At 32.4% G+C, this 13,509-nt stretch overlaps 1 protein-coding gene across 1 annotated transcript in view; it reads left to right on the plus strand.

Moving 5' to 3' along the window:
- LOC118192158 (alkylglycerol monooxygenase-like) overlaps positions 1–13,509 on the plus strand; it is a 93,264-nt gene that overhangs the window by 867 nt on the left and 78,888 nt on the right. The gene's annotated exons all lie outside the window — the stretch shown is intronic.

Raw genomic sequence — 13,509 nt, forward strand, 5'->3', positions numbered from 1 at the left:
GCTTGTAAAACATTTTTTTAAATATTTTTATTATTAATGCTTTGTGCCTCATTTATTAAATATCGTGTTCTTCGCACTTCCATAAAACTCATTTCAACAGCAACACATATCTTTAGAAGCATATCTTTAGAATTTTCAATAGACAGTCTCGAGGGCTGGAGATAAAAATACTTTATTCCATGCAGTGCTCCCACTCCTCGCTTTCAAATTGTTGGCTTTGTTAATCAAAAATTCATTAAAGTTTCATAAAATATGAAATATAAATTAGAAAATGTAAAATATAAATTCCGGCTTCCGGGTGCACATTATCAGGTGGAGGACTACGTTATTATTAGCGTTTGATGGTTTCTAGGTACTAGATATGAGTTTTCATCTATGGTATTAATCAGTGGGTTTTTTTTTTTCAGTATGTGAGTAACATACATTCATGCAGATTCTTTATTATTTAATTTCTTAAGAAATAATAGACAGCAGTAATATTTGGGGGCAACAGTTTAGAAAATGATACAGCCGTTTATAGCTGACAACGGAAAATCCCGTTTCGAAACTAATAACCCATTCGAGCTAACCCCATTTTGGGCTAATAAGGAAAGCCGTAAAACCATAAATTTAAATAATTTAAGTTGGAGAAATATACAGAATAAGTGTTTATGTAAATTTTATATAAATATGCTGTGAATTGTAAGATTCTCTAAGTTTTAAGAAATTTGTTTAAAAATACCAGATTATTTGAAATTATTTGCTGAGATATTAATTATTTTAAACAACAGATCTCGAGAAATATACGTAGGAGAGTGCATTGAAAGTAAAAGTAAATTGTTAGTGTATGAAACCCAACACAATTAAACCTTATTACATCAATACAAACTAGGCTCGAATTGGTTTATTTATTTACAAAGATATTTTATTAATCGTTAATTAAGTAGGCAGAATTATTATTTTCTTAACAATTTAAGCGCATGCTCTTATATAAAAATGAAAATCATCAACCCACATACGTGTTACTGAAAATATGCAGAATTGTAATTATGCATTATATAATACAACGACTAGTACCAACTCGAAATTACACATTTCCTTGTATTATGTTACGCATTTATGCTTGTAATTGATTTGAAAATGTCAATAGCTCATAGAATGCTGATAAGCAAACCATTATTCTACCTACATATTAGAATTAACTCCAAAGAAATAATATTGTCGCGGCACCAGTTTAGTCAGTTTTAAAGAGTATAAAGTTAAAATTAATGTTTTTGATAAGAATTTCTGCCGGAAGAAACCCAAGCCGAAGGCAAGGGGTGAAAATCTCTGAACCAAGTTAATACAAAATGACTTTGGGAAATTAAAAAATGAAGCTACTAATTGCACAACATTATAATTCACTTTTAAATTAAAGCATACGATTGTTCTGACATTGAAATAATTCTCTAAAAATGGAAATAACCAAATCAAACAATTAAAATGCAGTTAACACAAGCAATTCAGAAAAATTCCATTACCACACATTACTTTAAATTAACTTAAGGGTGTGTCAGAGAGCTAGGTAAACACAAACATAAAAGTTCAGCTCTACTCACAACACATTCCAAGCATATACAAAATAGAAATTCAATACATAATTCAAAATACACATTTATATACAGTGGTCTACCAGTCGCGGCACCATTTGTGTCAGTTTTAAAGAGTATAAAGTTAAAATTAATGTTTTTTTCTACGTAACAATATTCATCAAAGCAAAATGAATTATACTAAATGCTGTAAAACTCGATATTCATCTTCTCTAGGAACTTCTCTTAAGTTATAATTGTATTCATAGACAATGCAGTTGCTGTGCGTTTATATACGCAGGGCAGTTACTGTTTTAATCTTTCGTATAAGGCGAAGAATGGGGTTTGATATTCTCTATTTTTCATTATATTCTTTGATATTCTTTTTTTTTTCTGATTATAATTATGAACTGATTTATGAGAGGAGTAATGCCATCACCATCGAAATGACTCCTGTTTTATGTAGCACATTCATTTGCGTGGTTTCTATATGTTAATTAAACAGTTATTTTACGTTTTGGATCTGTACTATCACTTCGCCGCCCTTTCCGTTTTCCCGCCAGAATACAAATGAATTCGCGCGTATTTTAGGTTAGATTTTTAGATTGTAAGTCAGAGCGTGTTACTAAGTTGTTATCTTAAATAATAACAATGCCTTCGGCTGCCTTGCATTATAATCGCTGATAACTGAATTCCATGCCACTTACGTTTTGAGCCAACTTCGCGTTAAATTGATAGTGTAGCTTTCGGCTACTAGTTTATTTGAATTTAAATTTTACGTTTGAATTATTGTTAACCTAAGTTATCTCACCAAAAGTGGCTGGAGGAGTTATAAGCACAAACTGTGCCTTCTGTTCTTATTTAGTTTTCACAAAGGGCCTTTTACACTCTTTTCAAGTTTCAGTTGCCATTTTAGACTTAGCTATAACTCATTTAATGAGTTTAGAAACTTTGGATGATTGCTAAACACATTAAACACTACAATTTTAGTACCATTTTGTATTGGCATGTATGAAAACTGCATTTTTGGTTACATACGTTTTCTTCAATATATAGAAGGGGTTTTTAGCCTTTGGTCCGGGTAAACTAAAATGTTACCGAGAGTCAAAATTCCCTCGACCCTCGATTTTCTCCTTGTTGGTTAGTTCTACCTATTTCATAACTTCGGGATATTATAGTATTCCAAAGTCCCATGATTAAACAGTTAAAACTAAATTTCTGCATGCGAAATATGGATATAATAAACTTACTATAAAAGGGTAGCATTAAAATCATGAAAGGTAATTCGTACTATGATTGTTAACATTTTAAATATCCTTATTTAATTTTGGCAGATAATAGTTGTAATGTATCATTCCTATTTTAAACCAAATGATTTATCCTGCAAGATTTACTCGCGTTAAAAAAATGAGGTTTATGGAAAAAAGTGAAATAAATTCGGGGAACACACAATTTTGTTATAACACTGATTCTTCAACTGAGTTTTAGCAATAACCCTACTCTTCAAAACAAAAATTACCTTCTTTTTTTATTTTAGTTGCTTTCCTATATGGGAAACTCGATAAATTGAAATTATAAAAGCTGAAATGCTCGAGTGTAAATGAAACGCATACTTCGAAAAAGATTGCACTAGAGAATTAATTCCCTCCTAAATATGTGCAAAATATGTCTGCCACTCTAGAAGTTAATCAAGTTTAGATTTCAAATATATTTTCTTATAACAGGAAAAATTACACATTCTTTAGCTCATTACCCCGCGCTTATCAATAAGCGATCCCAACTTAATGAAGATTTATCTATGTATTATAAGGAAATCATCGAATGGACGTTTTATTTTTCCATATTAGCTTTCAAGATATCTTGATAGATGCAAATATTTTTGCCTCTTGATGTCAATGCTTGCTCAGAATACCTCTGAGAATAAAAATGTTTGGCTTGTGAATTCTCTCTACGAGAAGAGAGTAGAAAATTATACATTTATGATTGAATAGCTAATATAGAGATTTTTACTATATTGCATTTAGCTACTGAATATTCAGAAAGGTGACATGTACGACCATTCATAGCTCCCTTTTCATTCATATGTTAAAAAGAAATTGGAGAAAAATGATAAAGCTAATTTTATGCGAGAACTCAAAAATGATTAGTCAGTCAATTTCGGAGTTATAACTACTGAAACACCCCACTTGCTTCAGTGCTCCTCACATTCGCGAAAGCTTTGCTCGAATGCCTCTTTTGATATCTGCCAGGAAGTAATAATTGCATTATTTTAGGTAGTTGAATTGGTTGAAAACATTGACCTCGCAGAATAATATTGATATAAGAAAATAGCAGAGTATGAAGATTGCAAATATAAATAGAGAGATCTGTGACGTGAAAGAGATATACGTTAAATTTTTTTTTTTCAAGCTCCGTTATTTAAAAGCTGTTTCCTAAAATTACGACACTATGCCGAATGGTTGAAAGATCCTCTAAGTTTGCTTGGGCTACAGCATAGCTACATTGCGCCGAATGATGCTACTTCATACATTTCTTCTACATAAAAAGAAATGTCTCTCGTTCCTTTACATTCAATACTCAGATTAAATTCATCTTTGCTCGTTTTATTAAAATAAAATAAAAACTAAGTTCTAAATAAAAATCAGTCTTTGCTAACATGAATAAATTTGATTTAGACATTTGATGTTCCAAACATATAAGTACTCCATCTTAAACAAAATTGCAAATACAATTTTTGCATCCGATCCTTAGAACATTCTAACGTTGCCATTCCAGCAAAGCATAACTCTGTTTCAATCTTCATTTTCATTTATTTTCATTATTAGATATGGAGAAGTATGTCTTTCGTTTTCAGAGACGATGCTGCTGTTCGGAAACATGTTATATACTCCAAAGAAACATTAAGAAGTACGTAATGAGCGCTAAAAAAAAACTCTTCCAAGAGCAAAGAAATTGTACACATTACCTAATATGATATACAAGTTTTTTAGCCCAAAGGGGCATTAGCCGAAAAGAACTATTAGTATCGAAACGGCATTTCGTGTCGAATCACTAAAAGCTTTGAATCACTTTTCAAATTGTTGCTATCAAATATTACCTCCTTGTTACTACCATAATATTACCTCCCTACCATTTAAAGAAAATAATGAAGAATCCACAGGAATGTATAAATGTTTCGCGCACAGTGAAAAAAAAAAAAAAAAAAAAAAGGGTATCTAGAGCTATCTAATTTTGAATAAAGTAATCCTCCACCCGAATATGGGAACCTGGAAGAAGCCCGAATTTTGAATTTCGAATTGGCTTTATTATCTATTTCATATTTTATAAAACGTTAATGAATTTTGATTAAAACTTCCCAGATTTTTCAAATGAAGCAGTGGCAACACCGTACGGAATAAACCATTTTTATATGCAGCTCGCGAGACTGCCTATCGGAAATTCTAAAGATATGCTGTTTTTAAATATTTTTATCCCAAAGGGGCTGTACTGGCTTATTCTATTTCTTGTCGATAGCTGTATATCATAATAAAATAACTCCACACACATTACACAGTTTAAATACCTTTATTTTCCATAGCGACATCTAAGAGAATATCGTCAATGTCTTCTTTCTCTTTTACATAAGCATCAATACTTTCTTCCGTACATAACCCGAACAAAGAATCGAAATTAGAGTTTATTTCCCTCTCAAACACTTTAAATTTATTCTTTAGTACTTCCAAGTCACTTCCTTGGACATTTTCGTCCGCAACCTTTTGTGTTAATTTTGTTAACTGTGTTTTCAATGTACGTTTTTTCGCTAATACCTCCTTTAGTGACATTTTAATTAGCAAAAGTCAATAAACAAATAAAGAGCTTCAAAAAGGAGGAGGGTACTTACCCTTTTGTTTCTACAGAACTTCAATCTTGAAGTATCCTATATAATTCTTCAATTTACAAACCGAAAGTAATATCACAGTCTCAAAACTTCATTAGCTGTTCCAGCTCTGATCGGCCACAAAACTTGTACTGACTTATTCTATTTCCTGTCGATAGCTGTATATCATAATAAAATAACTCCACACACATTACAGAGTTTAAATACCTTCATTTTCTATAGCGACACTCAGGCGCTAGGTTCCACCTTATAGCGTAACATATAAATCGCAACTTCGAATGTACCACAAAATCAAGTTTCTCACAGAATACATTTCAATGCCAATTCCGGCGGCGCATGCGCCATTAGCCAAGATTCCGCTCTGGCGCCAAGCATTTCTCAGCTAATACAAAACTCTCCCGGCGTTGAAATTAACAATTTCAAAACTATTATTTCAATAAATGTAAGTATAAAGGCACTACAATAAATTACTTCAAAATAACAAATCACAATATTGAAAAATATACATTCAAATTATTACAACAAATACCAGTTTATAATAGAAATAAACCATCATTCTACAGGAAGTATACATATATCTCGAACATTTCGTTTCAGCAAATGCTGATTAGGCAATCTTACAGTTACTACTCTTATTTTGTTATCCCTACCATGAAAACCCTCAGCTATTCTCCCCACTAACCATTTGGTTGAAGGCGAATTTTCATCTTTTATTAATACAAGAGTTCCCAACTGAACGTCATCCTTTAAAAATTTCCACTTGTGACGTTCTTGTAAATTATTAAGATAATCACGTTTCCATAATTTCCAAATTTTTTGTGTATACTTAGTGATTCTTTGCCATTTAGAAAGTCTGTTTTCATTTATGTTGGATAAATCTGGCTCAGCTAGATTTGTGATAGGTCTACCAACCAAAAAGTGGCCTGGGGTCAAAGATTCAAAATTACTGTAATCAGCTGAAATTGGAGTAAGAGATCTTGAGTTCAATACTCCTTCAATTTCAGTTAAAACAGTTAAAAATTCTTCTAAAGTTAAACACTGATTAACAATAACTCTCTCCAAATGACTCTTAAATGATTTAACCCCGGCCTCCCAAATTCCGCCGAAATTTGGCGACTTTTGAGGAATAAATTTCCACTCTGTACCTTCAGTGGTATAAAAACTCGCTAAATTCTCATCTGGACACTCAACCAATTTTTGCAATTTTTTGAGTTCTACACTAGTACCAAAAAAGGTTTTAGAATTATCACTCATTATTCTAGTACATTTTCTCCTTCTAGAGAAAAAACGTTTTAAGCTCGAAATAAAAGATTGGCTAGTTTGGTCTGTCACAAAGTCTAAGTGTATGGCTTTTGTACTCATAAATATATATACTACGACATAAATTTTGTTCAAAACTCTCTTACGTTGATTCTTAAACTTTATTGAAAATGGGCTGCAGAAATCAACACCAGTTATGTTAAATGGGTATGATGGTGTGACACGCTGTTTGGGCAACTCGGCCATTATTTGTTGAACTGTGATGGGTTTGTTCTTAAAACATGTCACATATCTGTAGATGATCTTTCTACAATTATTTCTGCCACTAAGTGGCCAGAACTTGTCTTACCTGATGTAACAGTGATTGTGATCCTAAATGAAAGTACTTCAAATGAAAATGCTCTAAAATAATAGTAGTTAAACGATCTTTACTAGGTAAAACTATAGGGTGTTTACTATTAGCGGGTAGGTCCGAATAGGACAATCGTCCGCCCACCCTAATTAGCCCCATATTATCAAGAAATACATTCAGTGATGCTAATTTTACTTTGGAGGTTTACACACTTACCTCTTTTTAATTGATTTATTTCGTCTCTAAACTCACTTTTTTGGGCCTCTAATAAAATATACACCTCAGCATCCTTTATCTCTTCTAAAGTAAGTACTGCGAACTTCCTTACCTGAGGGTTCTTAAGATTATGGATAAACCTGAAAATGAAACTTACAATACGAATAAGTTTAGTATAATTAGAAGACAAATTAAGAATATCATTAAAGAGGTTTGGTTCATTACATGCAATAAAAAGTAAGTTAGAATCGTTATGCAGTTCATTGCCCTTTTTAAGTTCATTTGGACACACTTCTTCAACTACCTCAAATGATAAGTCCTGATGAGGAATCTCTGAGCGTGTTAGAAAGTCACAGCATGATCACCATTTGGAACAGTTCACAAGAAAGTCAACATCTGCTGTGTTCTCTTTTGTTGTACAATAGAACCACTCTGTCGGCTGTGTTAACTCTGTTGGCGATGAAAGATTTCCATTTGGTACTGGTACCTTTAATCCAGCATAGCACTATTTTGGCATCAGTCCAATAAAATATTCTCTAGATTTCTTTTGATCGAGCAATTTTTTTCACTCCGGAACCTAAACGGGCTGCTAGTAATGCACCAAGTAATTCAAGACGAGGTAACGTAATTCTTTTCACAGGTTCAACACGACATTTTGATGCGACGAAACTCACAGAAATTTCTTCTTCCTTACGCAGTTTTACGTAGACAACAGTACTGTACGCCCTCTGACTGGCATCTGAAAAGCAATGGATCTCTATGGAATCGGCTTTGGGATTCAAAATGAATCTTGGAATTGCAATATTACTTAGATGATGACACTCACAGCACCACTTTGCCCACTCTTGACAGACATCTGTAGGTAGTTCATCATCCCATGTCAATTTTCGAACCCAATGTTCTTGTAGCAAAAATTTAAGTCTAACAGTAAATGGAGTTATTAACCCAAAGGGATCAAAAATCTTCCCGGTAGTTTTCAAGATGAATCGTTTCGTATTACGCTTATTCTTAAGGAATTCCATCAAACTGTCTGTGCTCAGACTGTCTTCATTAGTATCCGAAGATATTCCCAAGATCTTAAGTGTCTCGTTTGAGTCATTGATTTTATGCGGATGGATCTCGAAATCTTCTTTTTCCCATTTTCTCATCATCTCAGGATCATTGGATACCCATTTACGCAAATTCATATTTGCTGCACTCATAATTTGTTTAGCTTTACGCGATAAGCCTCATCTATACTGTCCTGTCCAGTAATAAAATCATCAACATAAACACAAGAATTCAATATTTCAAATACATTTGGCTGCTCATCTCGATATTTTCTAATGTGTTTTTTAATTGTTGCAGCCAACAAAAACGGACTTGACTTAATCCCAAAATTTACGCGCTTGAATCTATATGTCGCTAGTTTTAGATCATTTAATTGTGTGTTTTCCACAAACAGGAATCACACTGCGTCTTGATCTTTTTCTGCCAAAGCAATCTGCAAAAATGCTTTTTCTACATCCGCTGAAATTGCAACTTTATTTAATCGGAAATTAATTAGTAGATGGAACATATTAGGATTTAAATTTGTCCCTGTCCATAGACAATCGTTAAGTGATAGCTGCCCGAACTCATGTGAGCTGCCATCAAACACTATTCTAGTCTTCGTTGAAGCACTGGTTTCTCTAAATACCGGTTGGTGTGGTAGGTAAAACACTGGTTTAGCGATAGGTATATTTCCATCTGACACTCTTTCAATAATACCTTGCTTGAGATAATCATCCAATATTTCACTATATGTAGAAAACAGTATTTTGTCACAATTCATTCGCTTTGCAAAAGTTTTTAATCTATTTTCCGCTACTCCGTAATTATCAGCTAATTCCCTCCAGTCCCTTTTCCAAGGTAAAGTAACCTCGTAGCGACCAGCTTTAAAACAAACTGTCTTATTAAATATTTCCAATGCTTTGTCTTTCTCATGACAATAAGGATCATCTTTAATTCTTAATGATTCTAGTTCGAAAAAAATTTTCAATTCACTCTCCGAATTATCATTTATTAACCCACAATACGATAAATTATTTCTCCGTGAATCATTTACATTTCCACTAACTATATATCCAAACACACTATTTGTAATATCAAGCCTGTATCAGGAACATAGATTTTACCAGCTCTTAACATATCATAAAAAACTTCCGCGCCGAGCAACAGGTTTTACTTTCTCTGGTATATAAAATTCCGGATCCGCTAAATTCACCTTCTCAGGAATCGCAAGGTTACTAACATCGATAAACTTTGCGGGAGTTAAACCTGCTATTTTTGGAATTACCAAAACCTCTAGTTTCCTTTTATACGTTTGTTCCTGATTACAGATAAGGGCAACTGCTTTTCTTTTTATCGTAGTTGAAATACCTGATATACTGCAAACCGAAATATTTGTCTTTTCCCTTTTTAAATTAAGTATATCCGCTAATTCAGTGGTACAAAAACAAGAAACACTTCCACTATCACATAACGCTTTCACCTTAATTAAAGTTCCATCATTAGTCTCAATAAATACAAAAGCAGTAGATAAAATTACGTTTTTCCACTATTAGTACCCGTAGCGGCTGTAAAGGTTTCGTTTTGAGTTTTAGCTTGAAATGCAGGTGCGTGTACATTTAACGCATTACTGTTTTGATCACCCAACTCCTGATCTGAAGTGTCTGCTTTTTCTACTGTGGTGCCAACGGAATTATTTTCGTTTTGATAACACAAGAGAAAATCTATGTTTTTTCTTACACTTCTTGCACAAGTAATTAGAACGGCAATTTCTCACACTGTGCAAATTAAAACAACAAAAACATAAATTCTGTTTTTTCACAAATTCTACCCTTTCTTTTACACTTAATTTCTGAAATTTCGGACAATTAAAAAGCTTGTGATTGCTCATATTATATAACCTACACGAATTCCGAGTATGTTTTTCATTTGCATTAGAAACGACAGCGGTAACTCTATATGTAACTTTTTTTGTGTTAGTCACACTATTTGAAGCGTTGAGAATTCTTGCATGATCTTTAAGAAATTCTATTAGATCTGTTAGATTAGGCAAATTCTTTTTCTCTAATTTTCTTTCCCACCATATTTTGGTGTTAGGATCTAATTTTTGCCCTAAAATGTATGCAAATACATTGGAAGAAAAACCGTTAACACTCTGATTTAAAACTTCTAATGATCTCACGCATTCATTTGTAATGTCAATTAAGTTTAATATTGCTGACGCAGACTCATTTTGCATAGGATGCATATTCATAAATCGTCTCAGATGAGCATACACTTGTTCACGGTGATTAGAGAACCTTTCTTCTAGTAAAGGAAAAGGCTAATTTATAATTAGAGTCAACTATGGATATTGACCGCACAATACGATAAGCATCTCCTCTTAGCGCAGATTTTAAGTACTGTAATTTGACTGCATCTGTTAAATTAGTATTTGAATCAAAACTGGCTAAAAAGATATTTTTAAATGAAAGCCACTCATATAAGTTACCAGAAAACGTTGGCAAACTAATTTTGGGTAATTTAACGTTGTTCTCAGTATTCGTGAAAACCGAAGGCTCCGATTTAATTTCTTTGGAAAGTTTAGCTAATTTACGATTTAATTCGACTTCTACATCTAAGAGAATATCGTCAATCTCTTCTTTCTCTTTTACATAAGCATCAATACTTTCTTCCGTACATAACCCGAACAAAGAATCGAAATTATTTCCGTCTCAAACACTTTAAATTTATTCTTTAGTACTTCCAAGTCACTTCCTTGGACATTTTCGTCCGCAACCTTTTGTTTTAATTTTGTTAACTGTGTTTTCAATGTACGTTTTTTCGCTAATACCTCCTTTAGTGACATTTTAATTAGCAAAAGTCAATAAACAAATAAAGAGCTTCAAAAAGGAGGAGGGTACTTACCCTTTTGTTTCTACAGAACTTCAATCTTGAAGTATCCTATATAATTCTTCAATTTACAAACCGAAAGTAATATCACAGTCTCAAAACTTCATTAGCTGTTCCAGCTCTGATCGGCCACAAAACTTGTACTGACTTATTCTATTTCCTGTCGATAGCTGTATATCATAATAAAATAACTCCACACACATTACAGAGTTTAAATACCTTCATTTTCTATAGCGACACTCAGGCGCTAGGTTCCACCTTATAGCGTAACATATAAATCGCAACTTCGAATGTACCACAAAATCAAGTTTCTCACAGAATACATTTCAATGCCAATTCCGGCGGCGCCGTTAGCCAAGATTCCGCTCTGGCGCCAAGCATTTCTCAGCTAATACAAAACAGGGGCATTAGCCCAAATGCTCTTGAAAGGTCTATGTCGGCGTAAATGGAAAAAAAAGCCTCCGCCCACCTAATATAAATCTTAAAGTTTTCAGAATTTTTTACTTCCTTGTACGAGGTAAAGGAAGTATTGTAATCACGAAAAATTCCGGGTATCACATTTCAACAAAAAAATATCCATTTTGAAAGCTATCGAATGTAATTTAACGATGTTTCTGCGTGACATCTATACGTAAGGACAGAATAAAGGACTCTTTTCCCCAAACGAATTGTAAAACTGATTTAAAATGGATTCAGGAGAAAATGTTTTCATGGCTTACGCTCATATGTATGTATGTATGTATCTTGCATAAATCTAAAACGAGTAGCCTCAGAACGTTGAAATTTTGCATATAGGACTGCTATAGCATGTGGTTGTGCACCTCCTTTTTTGGTTGCAATCGGCAGCACCAAAAGTGTATATATTAACTATAAACAACTAAATTTATTATTAAGTTGAAATAAAAGCAAGGCAGTTCCTCTATAATCTAATAATTTACACTGTCTGTAAGACGTTTAACACAATATCAAAACAAGTTCCATTAAAAAAAGAATTCATGGGAGAACAAACTCGAAAATTAAAAATGCGAAAGGGAAAATATATAAAATTAGACAAATAAAAATAAATCTCCTTTCATTGAAACTCCATTTCAGAACTCATGAGGGAAAATTAATTAAACCCTCATAAAAGTCGATTAATATGTTTTGAATTAATATGTTGCGTTCCCCTAGTCCATTTGAGATCAAAAACCGTAAAAAGATTTTATCAAATTTTTATTAAAGATTTTAAAATTCATATAAAACCGAAAACTCGAATCTCAAATGTACAGAATTTTCCCTACACATTTTCGAAACACTTGAAAAAAAGAATAAAACATGACATTGTTCCAAAATGACAATTAAAAAACCATAGAATTTTACATTATGTACATTGAAATTAAAAATAACAAATTGGTCTAAAACCAGTATATGCTAATCCGAAATTCAAAAGCAAAAATAAATAAACAGCAAAACTAATAATCATTTAAACAAAACTAAAAAATTGGGAGGTCCCCGATTATGCTAAACTAAACCTTTAATACCAGGAAAACGAAAAACTGTATATAGAGATTTCTATAAATAAAAAATGTCAAATCTGAGCCTTAAACAGATAAAAGCTGAAAACCTATTTGAAACAATAATCGAGAAAAAGGTTGAAAAACGCCAACTTACTGAAATCTTAGTTCAACCTTCTATGCGTAATCTAACTGAATTCTAAAGATGACCAAACTGTATTCTTGCTAAAGAAAGTAGAGTTCAAACTGTTCTGGAGAAGCCGAAATTTTGTAGTTCTTGGAAAAAGTGTGCGATAAGGTTCAAAGTGTCCAATAGCAGAACTAATAAGTATTTTAACGTGTTAAAAATGTCTTACCCTGTTATATTTTTTGTGCTGGGATATCAGTGGTTGCGTGCGGTCTGTAAAAATTACAAGTATTAACGACGAGGAGGGGGTTTAAAAATTTTTTTAATTCTAATTTTTAGCGTATTTTTATATTTCTTTATATATATATATATAAATTATACATATATATATATATATGTATAATTTATTTAACTGAAGTAACATTATCTCCTAATATAAAGTTCGTAGAATGTATCTGAATGAAGTTACCTAGAACCATTGAAATTTAATCCCGAAAATAATATTTTTAAAGGAACTTGAATTTAAATCTTGAAAAATAGAAATAGAAACTGTTAAAATTAAAAAAACTAAGTAATTATAGAAATTTATTGACTTCTACTCAATTTGGTAATAATATCTCGAGATTTTTAAAAAAATGATTAACTTAACGGAACTGCTACATTCAAAATGAATTCTTTATAATACTTTACTTAATCTCACTTTAATCTCACCAGTA

The sequence above is a fragment of the Stegodyphus dumicola genome, chromosome 4 (genome assembly GCF_044657685.1).
Source record: "Stegodyphus dumicola isolate Sdum_Otavi_A_Nest chromosome 4, ASM4465768v1".
Classification (NCBI taxonomy): Eukaryota; Metazoa; Arthropoda; class Arachnida; order Araneae; family Eresidae; genus Stegodyphus; species Stegodyphus dumicola.